This window comes from Polypterus senegalus, chromosome 1 (assembly GCF_016835505.1).
Source record: "Polypterus senegalus isolate Bchr_013 chromosome 1, ASM1683550v1, whole genome shotgun sequence".
NCBI lineage: Eukaryota > Metazoa > Chordata > Cladistia > Polypteriformes > Polypteridae > Polypterus > Polypterus senegalus.
In genome coordinates this window covers 141,534,906-141,553,733 of record NC_053154.1, presented here as the reverse complement: position 1 = coordinate 141,553,733, position 18,828 = coordinate 141,534,906, and positions in this window count along the sequence as shown.

Genomic DNA, 18,828 nt, shown 5'->3' with positions numbered 1-18,828 from the left:
TAGTACGTTTGAAAGAGACAGTACTGCTACAATAAATTATTTCATCGAAGGTCACACACAGCGCAGCAAGCATCTTGCAGGAGGCAGGAATAATCTCTGGACAGGGCACCAGCTCGTCACTATCACTGCGCCACCGTGTTGCTTTCATAGATCATAGCTCTGAATTATACCACGGAGCTGAATGCTTAAGGAAACCTCCTTATTGACACGAGCGTGGAGGCACTCTGTACATGAAACATATGACTGACTTACAGATGGTAGCAACACTTCTTAAATACACTTGTCAATTACGGAAGTGCGTGATTAGTTTAATTTCTCATGTCCTTGCTAGTTACTGATAAACAGGACCCTTGATATCACAGTGTTTCGAGGTTCGTGTATTGTGAATTGTTTATTTTCTTGACTAAGATTAATTTTATCAATCTATAGAGTTCATAATGCACAACAACAAAGCATATCCTGGCAGCAAGAGACAAATTACCCCATGAAATGGAGTAACTTGCATTCACACACACACTGACACATGTGCATATACACCAGGGGTGCCCAATACGTCGATTGCGATGGACCGGTAGATCGGAAGGTAGTACAGGTAGATTGCGCTGCATTCAAAAAACATTTTTTAAAACGTTAGTCTATATATCCTCCCTATGGCATTTGCAACTTGATTGACATACAGGGAGGCCAGTCTGAGATCTCTTTTCTTCTAACACACGGTCATCCGGCACACACGATCAAAGGAGCAAGCTACTGCAAAACTCCGGCTAGGATCTAGTTAGCCTTCCAATTTATATCGACTAAAGAAGAGATTTTAAAAAAAATTTGTTTGGGGAGGGTATGGGCTTGATGTGGAATTGGAAGAGGATTTTTTTTCTCACAATGTCACAATTGAAGTGCGTTTGTCTGATCTGTCAATCTATCATTGCCATTCCAAAGAAGGAAAATGTGGAAAGGCACTTTCGAACTGTTCATAAAAACTACGAAGCTAACTTCCTTCCAAAAAGCGATCTGAGAAAGAGAAAGCAGAGGGAACTAAAATCGCAGTTAATCGGACAGCTGTCATTTTTCACTCGGCTGAATTCAAAAGCAAAGGCAGACACACCGAAGCATCGTTCTAGGTGAGTCACTTGATCATTAAGCGTAAGAAGTCCTTCCAAGATGGAGAGATGATAAAAGATGCCTTCGTTGAGACAGATGGCTAGGGAGAAATTCCTGCTGAGATTTCAAGACCCCTGGCTGGAGAAAAAGGAGTTTCCCCTTGTCATTAAACATGCAGATTACAAGCAACTTAAAAACGATCAACGCCCGCTAGACTTGGCATTTTTTTCCAATCTGACCAACATAATTTACAGCTGCAAGGAAAAGAGAAAACCATGGTCAATATGATTAGCTCAGTTAATGCTTTCAAACGAAAAATGCAACATCTGTCCTAAAAGCTGCAGTGCCTTGATTTGGGGAACATCCAAAACCTCGAGTCAGAGCTGGAGACATCTTGGAAAGGAGTGTCCGCAACTTGACAGCATTCTCTACCCAGAGCAGATTGAAAATTGCCTGTCAGACTTTGACAGACGGTTTCAAGACTCAGCTTACTTGAGCCAATCATTACATTTAAGTGCTATCCATTTAAGGAAGATGTTGAGGGTGATTCACCCGCATCAAAAATTGCAACACTGTTTCACCTAAAACTCCTCTACAGTGGAGGATGAGATTTTGGTGCTACAGGTTGACATTCAGCTGAAGTCTGGGGCTCTGGGACAGTTTTGGAACTTACAGAGGAAAAGTACCCAAACATGAGGAAATGTGCTACCTCCTTGACTGCATTATTTGGCTCTACGTATTTATTTTTTCCACATGAAGATTACCTAATCCAAATACTGTAGTGACCATAAATGTATTGAATTGTTATTGTACCATAAAGGTTATTCAGTTATGCAAGGTACGACAACATATATTATATGTATAAAGTATACTCAGTACGTATATATATATATATATATATATATATATATATATATATATATATATATATATATATATATAGCATTTTTAATGTAGGTAGATAATTTTGACCTGGTCATTTTAAAAGTAGCTCGCAAGCCAAAAAAGTGTGGACACCCCTGATAAACACACACACACACACACACACTGCTAGTTTAGACTGATTAACACAGGCTTTTGGACTGAGGGATAAGACTGGAGTTCCTAGCTGAACACACAGAAAGCATGCAAATGAAAGAAATTTAACAGTGACTTACGTTAAGTGTTGACAGACAACAACTGTACCTTACCACTGTATGAGGCCTGAAAAATAAATCCTTTTCCTCATTCATTTAAAAAGATTTGTAACTACCACTAGGATCTATATGAAATGTTTTGTGCCAGAATTATATTCCTTTTAAATGTATTGCAAATCATAAGAACAGTGATGATTAAATGGTTAACCTGTTTTTCTCTGAAAAAAGCAAAGAAGCAAGGAAGATCAGAGTGTTTTGCAGTGTAATTAGATTATTTATATCACCAGTCTGCACTAACCTGATTACTGCAAATACTGCATAGTTTGTCTACTCATCTGTCATTTCCCCGGTGACTAGTTAACTTTACAGAAAACACTTAATAAGCTTTTTCGATGTTATTAAAGCTAAATCAAGGTATTAGAAGGCTATGATGTGTTTGTCCATCAACATGAAAATACACTGATATTCGTTACTGTAAGTGCTCTTTTTATATATATTTTTTTAACTTTAGTAAGTCATTTGGTATAATTCCTGCAAGAAGGAACACATTTCTGCATAAGGTCTACACAAGAGTAAGCTAGGCTTATGCTTTATTCTGTCTTCATTTTAATTTCCTGCAATAATATTTGAAGGTGATGAGTTTAGTCAGACACTACACAGCAACATAAATGACATTTTCAAATTTGCTTATAGTGCTAATACTGTATCTGCCTTGTCTTTTTATGGGTACAAGCCAGGAACCAACGTTAGCCTGGGTTGTCTTACAGACACACCAGCACTCACTCACTTAGGGTCAGTACAGAATTGCTAAAGAACAAATCTTTGGCATGTGGGATGAAACATGGAGTATAAGGAAAAGAACACTTGCAGACATGGAGAAGCACGAAAACTCCATACAGAGAACACCTGACCACAGGATGCTGGATACATGAGGCAGCAGTGCCATAGTGTCACCCCATTATGCATTTCATACCACTTTACCTCAGCCTTACACTTCTAGTGTGTTGCACTGTTATTGTTACTGTATCTTTTCAGAACCTCTAGCCATAGGAAAATGGAGAAAGAAAATGAGTAAAAATTCCACTGTTTCATACCAACGGATTGGATGTTTTGACCTCAACAAATATGGAAAACAATGTAAGGTATGAGTTTTATGATTAGCTTGAACTGTCTGCTGAAAATAGAGTAAATGACAAGTGAGTATTGCCAATCAGAACTGAATATGCAGTCACATAATGTTCCAATTTGAAAAGAGGTCTACTCAGATTGTATCCTATCACATTTTCTTATTCAGTTTACATGCTAACATTTTACGGGGAAAGTACAATTAGAAGAGGCAAAAGTTTGACTGAAAATTGGTTGAAAGAATTCTAAATAATCTTAGATGCAAAAAAAGAATAAATCAGATGGATAAATCAGTCAATTTTAGGTCAGAACAGTTGTGATAGTACAATGGGCTCATCTACAGTCAAGCTCAAGCTGAATAATTTGGCTAAATTATAAAAGAGTCAGTAAAAAGTGAATTGTTACTTGAAAAAAAATGAAAAACTAAAACGAATAAATTTTATGAGAAAAGTAGTTGTGATTCAAATCGAAAAATAGAAAGAAGTCCTTTTGGCAATGTGTGCATAAAGCTTAATATTTTATTTATTTAAATATGTATCTTTTATTTACATATTTTATATTATTTACAACAACAACATTTATTTATATAGCACATTTTCATACAAATAATGTAGCTCAAAGTGCTTTAGAACAAAACAACTTCATATAAACTCCTTATTCAGAATAATCAAATTTAGGCAGAGAGGAATTAAATTTTGAATCAAACTAAAATAAATAGTTAAGTCTTTATTTCTGTGAATAAAGTGGCTATTGCTTTACTAAGCTTTAAAGTCCACTCCATAATGGTTAATTGTCATGGAGCTGGAGATTGGCATTGTGTTGCGTCTTGGTGTGAAATGCAAATAAAAATGTTCCTACTATTTCTTTGTTGATTTTAAAACCTGTGCTGTTAAGCACATGTCCATTCATATTCTTTGTGTCACACAGCACATGTATGGTCCAAGGTTCTTGTATCTACCACAGGTAAGGAATACATGGCCATTTGTCCCTTTGGTTAACCCTAAGATGTGAGGGAAGTATGTGATGGATTGCTTGAAACTGCTCTTTTTTGATGCTTTTTCCTTACTTTACACCAGTCATTTGATTGGTCATTTAACCACACAAAAAATTTATATATTTTTATTTATCTTGTTTTTCTGGGGGTCATGTTGATTGAACAAAACACAGTATTCCATATATTTAACTTATACAATACTAGCCATCTCCCATGGCTCCACCTGTTTAGTAGTCAAACAGGACAGTGAGGAGGGCCCTGTCTGGCTCCCTACTCCTGACGTCATTTTTCCCCCACCCCTCGGCCTCTGTCTCAGAAGAACACAAATATATCGCTCCTGTAAGCAAATTATGATTCTTAGAGCAATGAGAGAACTTGCAAAATCAACCAGAATGTTCAAGCAAATTCTAGAAAAAAAACCCCAATCTAAATCCGTTAAGTAGTTCTCTCGTTCGCTAGCTAAGTGGAGGTAAGGAATGCCCTGAGACTGGCACGTGAGTGAGGTGGACCCCACACCCCCCTCCCCTCGGTCCACTGCATCTCTCTCGGATTTGCGCAAATAAATCAGTACTGTAAGCGAACTATGATACATAGCGCAATGAGGGAAGTTGCAAAGTCAACCAGAATGTTCATGCAAATTATAGAAAAAAAACAGATTTAAGTAGTTCTCTCATGAAAAGCAGACAGACAGATGTTGGATTTTATGTATATAGAGATGACAGCAAAGGATATCATAAATATTGTTGGTACTCTTACAGGCCAGGAACTTTTCCATTCATTTCTACAGACTACTGATAAAATATAAATTTTGCTCAATCTTTTATTGTTAAAACACAATGAACACAGCTCTCTCCATAAGAATGCACACAGCAAATAACATTTTTATTTGAAATCATGTTGCAAAGCTTTATTTGAATTTTAGAAGTCATTTTAGTTTTTGACCTGAAAAGAAATGCTTGATGAGTCATTTCATTTGTCCATGTATAATCCGTTAATACTGAATCTTCAATTTGAATAACTTTAATTGAAATTACATGAAATTCTGAATTTAATAGAGGCAAGTGCCAGAAAAAAATTACCAAAACATTGCAAGTTTGCAAATGAATAACAAGATAAAAATATTACAAGAAGATGGTATAAACTCTCAAGTACTAGGCTTCTAATTGTGTGTTTGAATACTGCTAATTGCCTAGTAATTTTCTAGCAATATCCAATAGTAATTGTCTGAAAAATTAACTGAACTTTAATTTGTATTATGTGTCTTCACAAGTTTCTTAACGTGACCATTATCACTCTTGGAGAACAGCATCCTCCTGCATTTGAAGCATAGGTAGGTGACTGCTACCAATCTCCAGGTTGTAGACACACAGCAATGTATGAGATGGCAGCTTTTTTTCTTTCAGCTTCAAGCTCAGCTTCTTCATCAGCAAATTAAATGTCTGAATATGGACAATGTGGCATTTGCACGTCCACCCACCCACAAAAGAATGAAATTTCAAATTCTTTCTATAGTTGCGTACATGTACATGTAAATGAAACACAGGCTTGGAAAGTCTGAATCTAGCTAATAACTGGGTAAACACATAAAAATTGAAAATTTCAGCTATGGTTTATTTCTTCAAGTCTTTATTTTTTGTTGTTACTAGGAAATCTGAACTGTGCCTAAGGGTTGCTATGATTACGGCTTTTCTGCAGTTTGGCTCGCATAGCATTACAGCTGTGATATGACTTGTGACTTTTTGCACAGTTCAACAATCTAAATTTGACTTGCAGTGCATCTGCAATTAATGTTCTGGTAAGCATTAATAAGGCACAAAAAAAACAGCAATTAAGAGTGTTATTTTTGCCTAACCATATGATGGCAAAAGGGAGAATTAGATGCTTCCATGTAAGGAAGTCAGATTATAATTTTGTGTTATTATTATTATTATTATTATTATTTTTAAAATGTCAAGATTTTGTCTCAAATACAAGAATCATTAAACAAAACATATAATGGTCAATATAACATGATGAATCAAGTGACAGTTATCCATAAGATATCTGGACATACTACAGATGAACACATGCTTATACTTATTAAATGATTTACAGTACTTTGAAAAGGTTTATGTGTACAGACTTGATGTTTTTGTTTTCAAAGAATACAAGTACAGGCTTTTGAATGATGTGCGGTGATGTTGCATCAGTGGCCAAGTGCTCTCCTCAAAATCTGGAGAGAAAAAAACAAATTTTTAAACTGACTAAACATTTATACTGGTTTAGCACAATACTGAATGGAAAAAATACTGAGTTGCTAACAATATTATTACAATGCACATTAATTAATCTTTTATCTCAATGACCTAAACTATTCAGAGTTTCAAGTTGTTGCAGAAGTAAAAGACACAAAGAATGAGCATTCCCTGGATAGCACCTGTATATAGTACATAAAATTCATTTATATTATTATTATTATTATTATTATTATTACATTGTCTAATAATCAATCAATCTTTTTTTTACACTGTGTATCAGCATTAGTAGCATGTACCATCATATTGCCAGGAAACACAATAAAATATTCTTTCAAATATACAAGATCAGCAGCACAAAAAAAAACCAAAACATAGCAGGTGCAAAAAAAAAAAAAGAAAAAAATCCACTAAAAGATTGAAGGGTGTTGGACATATATAAGACAGATTTGAAACAACAATCTCCAAATATCAAATACAACCACATGAAAACCTGCAAAGGTTATTTCGCAATAGTAACAAAGTAGCAAAACAGGATAACAGATGAAATGTACACAATATACAGTACTGAAATGACATTAAAATCAATTTTGAATGACAATAATAAGAATAATACATTTTATTTATATAGCACCTTTCCCATGCTCAAGACAATACTTGTTAAATTTCATATATGGATAGAAACTATTTAGCAAACAAAAGAGGAAAATTTGGCGTTCAATATGAATTTGAATCTCAAGACTTATAAAATAACTGGTAACGATTATGCATTGCTGTAATATTCTGTAAATGTCTATATATATAGTTATATACAATGTATAACTTGGATATTCCATTTTCTTTTTTATTTTCATGGTACTATAACTAATCCCATGAGTAGAGCTGAAACACATACATCTAAAAGCTAATTTAATTTTTAAAAAGTGATTGCATAAGGAAATTGGACTGCACAGGCAAGAGAGGAACCGTTTAGATGAGGCCACAAACTCTTATACTTGCCCACTTCAATCTTGGTAATTATACCAGTGCTCCACCAGAGGTTCCTGAAATGCGATGGGTCGCCAAACATTTTTTGGCAAAATTAACACAATGTCTTTACTATCAACCCCAGAAAGGGTTTGAAATCGGAAGAAAAATGAAGATCACCTAACAGCTATGATAAATAATTAATTTGGGTATTGCCCTCCTAAAATGCTGAAAAAATCTGAATTTTACCATATTAAACAGAGAATAAGAACCAATCTGTTAAATTCATTCATTCATGATGTCTCTACTAGCTATCTTCTTAATTAGAGAACTATGCAGAACTATTGAGTTTCCTCTTCTATCTTCCACACACCCTCAGTGACAAGTAGTAAGGCGTGGCGTTTCCTTAAGCGTATAGAAGATTAAAGCCGCACATTGGGACCATGTGACACCAGCACAGAGCTTACCTTCATTCTCTTAAGTACCCACCCCCACCGCATCAGTACCTCAAGGTTTTGTGAGGCAGAGTCGTTGGAAAATATTTCAGTTGAGTGCATTTTAATTGCTGTCATTTTCTGCAAGAAGATACTCATTCTCCCGAATTCAGTGACCAGCATGGTCTGATCTTGTTATGACAGCATAATTCCAGAGCACGATATCAGAGAAGATAATCATTCCATTTTCCTTATGAAATTGCAAAACTAAATGGCTGCGCTGTCCTATTTAAATACAGTCAACTACTGCAGATCAAAAAAAAGTGTGTGTGTGCGAGAGAGAGAGAATGAAGGGAATAATAGAGGTAGGCTTTACGGGAAAATCTTGTTTTATGTATTAAATAAGGCTATTTAGTTCTAAATTAATTGTCTCTGTGTTTGTTCAAAGTGATAGTAAAATATAGCTATAAATATAAATATAGAAGAGGATGAAAACTAACAGTGATTTAGGGTAAAATTATGTGATTCGTCTCTAGAGAATTTAAAAGCATGAACTGAGTGGAAAAATAAAACTAATTCAAATGCTCTTTAAATGATTGAAAAGGCTGTATTAAATGTGACAGTATCTGTCAAAAGTTCTTGAGCGTGTTGTAGCCTCCCAACTCCCCAATTACGTAACTTCTAATTAATTGATGGAAATCTTTCAGTCCTGTTTCAGAGTGCAGCATAGCTGTAAAACTGCTCTGCTACGGGTAACCAATGATTTGCTTATGGCAGCAGACACTGGACAAACCAGCATATTAATTCTGTTAAATCTTAGTGCAACATTTGACATTGTCAGACATGACATTCTACTGTCCAGAATGGAGAACGTGCTGGGTATCTCTGGCACTGACTGACTTACTGACAGGAAAGAGTTTGTTAGTATTGGCAACAACAGGTCACACAATGGGGTCCTCAGAGCTCTGCCCTCTGCTCTTCTGTATCTACTGTATATGCTTCCCCTTGGTCCTTCCCCTGGGTTATCATTTTTATGCAGATGATACTCAACTCTATTTGAAGGTTCAAAGTGAAACTTCATCAAGGCTTACTCAGCTCACAACTTGCCTCAGTGAGATTAAAACCTGGATGGAGCAGAACTCTTTACAATGAAACTGCAACAAAACTGAACTCCTGCAAATTGACACTAAAGCACAACTTAAGAAAATGAGCTCATTTTCAGTCACTCTTGATCTGATCTGATCTTCTAATGCAAGGAATCTTGGTGTCATTTTTGATTCCTCACTTTCTTATTCCACCCATGTAAACCACATTAAGAAACTTTCTTACTTTCACCTCCGCAACATATCCCATGTTGGCTCATTCTTCTCCTTTTCTAATGATGAAAAATTCATCCATGTTTTTATCATATCCCGTATCGATTATTGTAACTCTCTACTGGCAGGTGCTGCTTCTAATCGTATATAATAGCTCCAATTGATTCAAAACTCCTCTGCAAGAGTCCTAACACAGACCAGGAACAATGAACACATAACACTTATCCTACTTTGTCTCCACTGGCCCCCTGTTTCTTACAGAATTTAATAAAAATTCTATTATTAACCTATAAAGATTTAAATGGACTTGGGGACTACATCAGTGACATTCTCCATCACTATGCTCCTGTTTGTAAACTAAGGTTCTCTGATTCTGGCAATCTTGTTGTGCCCCACACTAACCTGCACTCTATGGGTGACTGGGCCTTTAGCTGTACTGTATAGCGCCCAGACTTTGGGATAACCCAAATTAATTACATCAGCTGACTCCATTCTTTTAAAAAACAACTTAAAACGCATCTATTCAGGAAGGCTTTTAACTTAATCTGACATTCTGCCTTCTCTTTCAGTCTTCCTCTTGGTCCAGTTGCTCAGTATAATTTGTGTGTGTGTTGTATATCGCAAATTATGTTATTTTCAAAGTTTTCTTTTAGGATTGAATCTAGTATTTTCATCTGGTTTATTGTGTTTTTTTCTGTTGAATGCCTTTGTATATATGCTGTATCTATCTGTTTTAATGTTCTATTCAGGAAACATCTGTGTCCAATGTTACATATACCTGCTGTTTCTTTATGAGACTCTGTGAAGCTCCTTGAGAATGGGAAAGATGCTATACAAGTATAAATAAATTGTATTATTATTATTATTATTATTACAGCATATGTTGACCAGTAATACACACAACGTCACGTAAAATCGCTTCTTCTGACATTTCCACAAATTTCTTTTTTGGTTCTCTTGCTGTTTTCATGATCCTCAGATCAAGCTTCTGTTGCTCTACTCTACTCGGGCCTCTTGCACTCTCTTCTGCCACTTGGTTGGTACCCACAATTTCAGTTTTTGTTGTTGTCCGGTGGTCCCTAGACAACATAAGTGCCATTCTCAAGGGCTTTTTTGGTTTGTGTTTGTGACAGATGTTGAGGCTGAGCTGAAACATAAGGTTAACCTAGAACATCAGATGTTAAAGTCCACATGCTTAAATGTGATGGTTCAGAGGCTGCTACTTTACCAAACTTTCAATAAGTTTCTGAGTGTAACAAAATCAGAATATTGCGAATAAAGCAAAATAGCAATTTAAAAGTGCATTACTTTCCAAATTGCACTTTTGCTTGAAGACATATCAGCTTTAGTAGTCTCATTTTGATACATCATGAAATGATTTATTGTTGGAGGCTTGAGCTGGAAGTATAAGTAGGAAGGTTACAAAAAAGGCATAATAATGTAATAATATAAAAAGTTCATTCATCTTACACTGGAGACAAAGGACAGTTATTCATCTGAGAAATTATGTTTACCTCACTAGTGTCAGTCGAGCAGCCTTTGCCAACTACCAGCTCTTCTACAACTTTCAAAATTCCAGAGAAGGCAATATGCCCCCTGCTTCTTATGTCTGCTTGTCTGCTAGAGCTGTAGACTTCCCAGCAGCAGAACACAATAGGCTATAACTGTTCAAACCTTGGGCCCCTGAGGTGGAGACAGCCTGCTGAGACTTCAAACCTGCAATTTTGACCTTTTCGAAATAACTGTTGTTTAGCAATTTGTACTCTGTACTAACAGTCTGTCATTCTAATGTGGAACAATACAGTGCCAGCAACTTAGCTTTCATACACTGAGCCTGCTTATTAATCCTTTATTGGCAAAATGAAAGCAAAGCAACTACAAGGACCACAGTGAATTGTACGTTAGGATGTGTTCAAGATCCTAAAAATTCTCACCTTTTTTTAACCAAAAACCTAAGCAGCATAAACATGTATCACCATATGTTTTAAAGGCTGTTGAACACAAAATAATAAACACATTCCTAATTTTAGTGTCTCCTGTAATCTCCCTACATTTAATTATGCATTTGTTGCCACTAGCTAGTAATTGTTACTCCTCTCCTATCTCCCAAATTATATACCCCAATAGCAACGCAACTTTTTTGCATTGCTGATTGATTATCTTTTTACATAATTTTTCTTAAAATCAAATTTATCTACAATCTATCCAAGTTTCCTCTTCAAATAAAATCACAAAAATAAGTAACATGATATACTGTACTTTCCTATTATGATAAGAGGTTCATTATTATTGTTATTGTAAAGCCCTCTTCTGGTTGCAATAGGGTACTGCCTGCACTATGTAACTGCTATACCTACACTGTTACTCCAGTTATAATATGAGTGCCTTATCTTCATTTTTATTATAATGGAGTTTACCAAAGCAAGTAACTTGAAGATATATCACAATTATTCATTAATTGGCTGAAATTGACTATTATATTTAATGGAAACTAAACTTCAATGTTATCAGTTTTCCACAGTGTATTATGTTTGTGCAGCAATCTTTCATTTTGTAAAGGGTAGTTTTAACGATTTGCCACAATGAGTAGAGTTGGATAGATGAGAGACTGGACAAAGGAGCAACCTATGGGCTTGGGTGCTTGTACAATTGCATACTTTACAAGACTTAGAGAATACATTGCTTATAAAATCAATTCCTGTTCCTTAATGATGATGCTTTGGACCAACACAACTGGAATTTATTCATAGCATCAATGGTAATATGCATACATTTCTTCAGCTAATACACTGTGGCACCACTTTTTCTGCAGACGTATACTGACTTTAGCCATCATACTAACTGCATGTTATGTCAAATTCATTACAAGCTCTATACAGTCAGGTAGTCATTTTAACTTAGTAGGTTATCACGTTTACTGTAGTAAGATCTATATGCAGTTTGAGTGCTTTACATAATAGAAAAATCTGGGTTTTTTTTTGGATAGAAGAGACATATACATTAAAATTATTACGACAACGGACTTCATAAAATTAGTTCTGCAAATCTCACCATGAGCAGTAACCATTCTAAGATTTTCCAAGATTAGTTAGAATTTCACTATAAATCTTTCACATTCTTAGATTTCTGCAAAGTCAAACAGTACTAACTGCATATTTTTTCTCTTATATGGATCTGCTATGAGCATGGCTTCTGTAATACTGCAGCTAAGCTTTGTGGATTCCTCGAGTATTGTGCACTTAAATATTTGGGACCATATTTATGTATGGCTGTTTTACTGTTTATTATTTGTAGAACAGCCTAAGCTCTCTGAGCTTGTCAAAATAAAGATTCATTATTGAATTGATTAAAACAATATTTCATAAAGCAGTTGAAGCACAATGTTGAAACATGCATTAAGTAATGCCTAAGAACAAAATCCACTATTAATCAAATAACAGTTTAGTTTTGCATGATTATAGAATTATATAAATTAATGCTCTAAGATCACTTAACTTTTTCAAAATATATTTTAACTAGGGGGTTTGCCCCCTGCTTGCTTTGCTTGCCAACCCCCCCCAGCCTGCGCTGTGAGCCAGCAACTTGTTGTTGTAAAGAGGGGGCTGAACGCACCACAAGGAGACCCCCTCTTAAACAGTGATACAATTGGAAACAAATACAAGTTTTTTTTACCTCCTCTTTGCTCAATCAGCTTGTCACAGGTGTCTGGTCACACTTTCAGGTAATCTAACTCAAACACCGTTAACATATCCGACTATGCCACCCAGTTTTATTAAGAGACTGGGAACTCTTGAGATTTACAGAAAATAGCACACAGTGTTCTTTAAATTGGGCAGTGAGTACACACACAATGAAATACACAACAGTAATTTCAGGAAAAGCAACAGTAACTTCTATTACACAAGACAATAATACGTACATTAAAAAGATAAATGAACATAAACAAAATCTAACACTATTAGGAACAAAATTCCTTTTTTAGAAAGGAAAGCACACAGTCCACACTCTAAAAGTCCATTCAAAACAAGGATTAGAGGATACAACCTTTAGTGGTGCAGAGTCCAGTTTGCGCACTTTGTTACCCCAACACTTAATCGTTCAACTGTCCACCGATGCACTCTGTTCACCGGACACTCGTTTCTCAACAGACGTTGTACCAAATTGTTGAATCTCTGTCAGCGTCTCTTTGTTGTTCCTTTTTTTTCCACTCTGGGCTCCTTGTGTTGCTGTAACCTAGGCACGCCTCATTTCTCATCTGCCAGCTTTGCTTGGTCCTTTCATGCGGCTTCCCTCTCTCGCTGGACCCAAAACCGGAGTCTCCTTGTGGAACTGTCTCTTCTTCCCTGGAAGTAAGTGATGTCGTCCTTGTGCCTCACGTCGTGCCAGCCAAGTACCCTTGTCTGCCTACGGGCCCCTGTGCTGTGTCCGAGTGTCTTGGCAGCGTTCTCAGTGGACCGTCCCTTCCACTGCCTTCTCCTGCCCAGAAGTTTAAATCTCCTTCAGTCACTGCCATTATCAGTTCTGGACAATTGGAGAAAACAATGGCAGATCTAAATTTCCTGGTTTTAACAATTAATGAAAACACAAGTTAACAAAATGTATTGTTGCCAACCATTAATGAGTACAGATCTGCTGATTAGAAGCCAATATTGTCAAACATGTTAATTTCCAAGTCAGGTAAATACAGACATCCTCCAAGGAAGGAGCAGTTCTGTTATCATAACTTGGTACTGTTTGTAATCTCAACCAGCCAAAAACTTCAAAGTGGTGACTCCTTTGCAATACAGCAAATACCTACAATCTGCAGACAGCCTTTTAACTTCTCACTCCCACTGCCAACAATGGGTGCCTAATGGAACCACCCAGTGTACAAAAAAAGTCCCCCTCAGACAAGCTGCTGGATTGCTGCTGCTGGCGATGTGCCACCTGATCTGCATCTCGTGCAGCACTTCGGACATTTATAAGCCTGAACAGCAGATGTCCTACTCTTTGTATTTTATTTCCAACCCTGGGAGTGGTTAAATCTCTTGGCACAAAGTCTCATCTCGTGGGACGTGAGCACTTGATATTTTTTAGTTTATAATTTAAAAACAGAATAAGAATCTAAAAATCTAACAACATCACGTTAAAGTTCAATGCATTCTGAAAAGAATGACACCAAACATATATATGTAGGTTTTAAAATAAGCCCGATTTAAACTGTGACAAAAATGTAAAACAAAATTGTTGCACGTTTAGGCTTAGGATTTTATATATAGAGAGTAGATATTGTATCCATTCATTCATCAGTTTCACAAGTCAATTTTTTTCATCCTGGAGCCCATTTCAATAGTAACATTGATGATAATCTCTTTTTTGTCACAAGTTACCATTAATTTAATCAATGAACTTGTAAAGTTCTAAGGAAAGAGGGAAATTATGGTTATTCTGAATCTGTAATAGTCTGTTTGTAATGTTTAGCACAACACAGCAATGGTGCCTCAAAATGCATAGATAACAGTTTCTCTCAATGTTGACAACAGCTCCTTATGAAATATTTATTAAAGCCTTTTACTCTATTCTGCATCTCTAAAGTGACAAGCAAAGCTGCAGTGAGTCTTAGTAACATTGTTATTGTAGTACTAGGTTGTTGTACCGTGTTAGCCATTATGAATGTAGAGAAAAGCCAAGCAAAATGACACCTTTTATTGGCTAACTAAAAAGATTACAATATGCAAGCTTTCAAGGCAACTCAGGCTGAAGAAGGGGCCTGAGTTGCCTCGAAAGCTTGCATATTGTAATCTTTTTAGTTAGCCAATAAAAGGTGTCATTTTGCTTGGCTTTTCTTAACATTGTTATTGGTATGCAAACTTTGATGACAATTGAAACAAAAAAATCTAAAACTATTAAACATTGCTTTAAATGCTCGTGCTTACAGCATGCTACAAATATGACTGTTTCCATGTACTGTTTATTTTTAAGGAATAAAAACAAAAATAATCAAGGGTGACTTTTTAAAACTACAGTGGTACCTCAGTATACGTCCTTAATCCATTCCAGATCCTTGGACTTATACCAAACAGGACGTATACCAAACTAATTATTCCCATAAGAAATAAAGGGAAAATGATTAATCCATTCCCATGAAAAAAAATCCTATTGTTATTGGCATATTATACGTTGATGGGGTTGTATAAAATAATTTAAACACTGTTTAATACTAAAATACATAAATGCAAAAGCAATTAGATAAAATAAATGAACATTTAACCTCACTTTACTTTTTAATAACATCTTTGTTTTTCACAATCGTAGATACCCTCGTTCTCGGCATACGGTATGCAGCAGCCATGTCCCGGATACGCATGCCACCTTCATACTTTTCAACAATCAATTCAAATTTACGCGAAAAAACGCAAAATCATGTGAAAATTCACAGAGAGTTATAGTGCGGGTTGTTCATTGAATGCTAGCCACTGGCATACTGACGCTTGTGGGAAGTCGTGGCTTTGTCTTGAGACAGGTAAACAAGGGTAGAGCGTGGTGTTCTAGCATGCGAGTCGTATTCCAAACAAAGGTCGTATACCAAGCTAAATTTTTTGCGTCCAAACAGGACGTATACCAAGGTACCACTGTATGTGTTTTATATATATATTTCATCTGAGCTTTTAAAAGAACAACTAATACCCTGACCAAAGAAAAGGTTCAAAACTATTTCAATTGGCAACCCTCAGCCATGGACACCCTGCAATATAGCATCATCTGAGCAACAATTACAATGTGTCTTATTTGTCTGTTTAAGATGAAATTCGATTCACCCACCTATCCATTTTCTATAGTCTTTATTTAGTTGAGGTTTAACCAGGTGCTAGCACCTATCTTTACGGCAATGGCAATGAGTTGGGAATCAACTGTGGGTGACATGCCAGTCCATAGCATAACACACTTACACAAACACCCATAGTCACTAAAATATCTTTGAGTTGTGGGTGAAAAACCTTCATATAAATACGGAGACTTGACAGACAGACAGTGACCAGGCTGATGATTTTAATCATGGGGCTTTGAAGCTGAGTCAGCAGCACTTAGTACTGAACTACTTTCGCATACGAACGTGAAAATGTTGTGTTTGTTATGTTTAAATCATTCTAAAAGCAAAAATTAAATCTTGTAAGATATATTTGCTTTAGACAAACACATAATGTAAGCAAAATCATTTATGTTAATGAAAAAGGGAAAAACCTACTGTATATATAATACTATATGTCAGTACTTTAGGTATGAAAGTTATTATAGCAAAAGTGTCCTAGGGATTAGGTATGTGTATCAGCCATAATTATAACTGTGCTTGGATAAAATATTTTAACTGTCTACAGGGATGAAGCTAAATAAATCAGTTTAGATGGCACATCCTAATAACTGTTGCAGACTTATTTGCACAATGCTCTTTGTGGAACTCTTTTCTATTTAAAAAATAAAATAGTTTTAATTATTATTTCTGTCATTATTGTCACTTTCTTGGCCATGCATTATTAGAGACCTAAACTAATTTTGTTTCCTCTGGAGCTGGAGTGCAGTGTTTGCAAACAGTGTCATCCCAGGCCCTCCAGCTACCAAAAGATTGCCTGATATGTTTATTAAAATCCCTGGTGTTTGGAGTGAACACAGAAAACTGTCATCAAGAGCAATGAAAATGTGCCTATCGCAGCTGGAGATCTATCTATTATAAATAAAAAAGGCATCTACAGTACAGTTTGAAGATGAAAAGGAAGAGCGCTTCCCCATTGTGTAAATGTTTTGTAACCCTTAGGCAAAAATAAGTTATTATTGAATTGTCACTGCTAGCAGTGTTATTACAGAACGGAGTGATAGCAAGGTGAGAAATATTGTACTTTGCAGATGTTTTACACAAAACTCTTGACATTTTTAGCATTGTTCCTTGGAGAGTGTTTTTGTGTAAAGTACATCAAGTTCTAGTAACATTTAAATGGTGTGAATTCTGTTATTTTTGTTTATATTAAAAAATCTGTTAAATATTACTCTATTATTGGTTTGACTTTCTCAGCTTTGTACAGTATATCACTTTCTATTTGTATTGATTCATAGTTAGATTCCTTTTCTGAATAATAGATAGATAGATAGATAGATAGATAGATAGATAGATAGATAGATAGATAGATAGATAGATAGATAGATAGATGGGCATGTGCAAATAAGTTAAACCTTGATATACTGCTTAATCAAAAATGATTTGGTTTATATTTGTCTGTGTTACAGCACTGAATAAAATTACCTTAACTCAAAACCTCTATCCTCTTTATCTTAAAAATCTCGTAACTGAGCAGCATAACAAATCATATATACGAATTGAAGGACATCTTCCTAATTTCTTATAAGTTCGTTAATGTAATGAGTGTTTAACTATACATGGCCCCTGTATGATTAGTTTTGAAGCCATGCAGGAAGATACATAATCATCACTTCTAAGGAATTGCTTTTATGGGAAAGTCAATTGTCAATTAGCGAGATATTTGTAGTTTTGCTTCCCATTCAGCAATCTAAACATCTGTCTTATCTGAAGACATATCTAAAGAGATTGTGGATACACCATCTCAAATTAAACAATTGGTATGTAAGTGTTTTGGTGTTTCAGGATCTAAAGAGATCTTCAATAATACAGCCTGAAAAACAAATTGAAGCTCTATAAAAGCGTACTACCAAACACAACAGGCAACACAAGAAACAATGATCAGCATCTGCAAATACTATACTAGACTCTTCTTAGTAAAAGCTTACCACCTTAAGGACAAAACACGACTTACAACTCATTTTTGAGCCACAATACAGAGTTAACACACCGTCTGCATCCTAGATATCTGCCTAATGCAAATAACATAATGAAAAATAAGGTCTCCTATATTACAATGTTGCTGTAGCTTTAAAGTAGGAAAAAAGAAAAAATGAGTACAGTTTGGTCCTGTACAGTTTTTATTGACTGCTGGCAGCACACAACTGACGTTCCATGCTGTGTAGTATTGAGTCACTTTGGATACCACATGCTAATCTATCATCCACCAGCTGAATTTTTAAATTTAATGCTACAAAAAAAGGTAAAAGAACTGATTAATGACTGCATTTAACATGTTTGAGCAATCAAGAGCGACAATCACATTTTTGTGGAGGCTTTTTTTCCCAAGTGTTACATTTGTTTGAAAGTTATAATATTCAACTGCTTATTTAAGAACTGTGCACAAGTCATAAGCACATCATGCTTTGCATATATTCAACTATATCTTATTTTTAATATGTGTATGCAAATCTATTTTTTGTCTAAATTGGTAGCCCTATTACATAAATTTGTTATTTGTATTTATTTGTATTATTATTTGTTATTTGTATTTGCTCTATATTGAAAGTCAAAATTTAAAGATTTTAGAATACTACCTTCAAAGTAGCCCTCAATGCATGTTGCAACACCACCTAGACATATCCAGCTTCACACTTAGACTGCCATCCATTGGACTTGTAAGATCAGTTCTGTTTCTT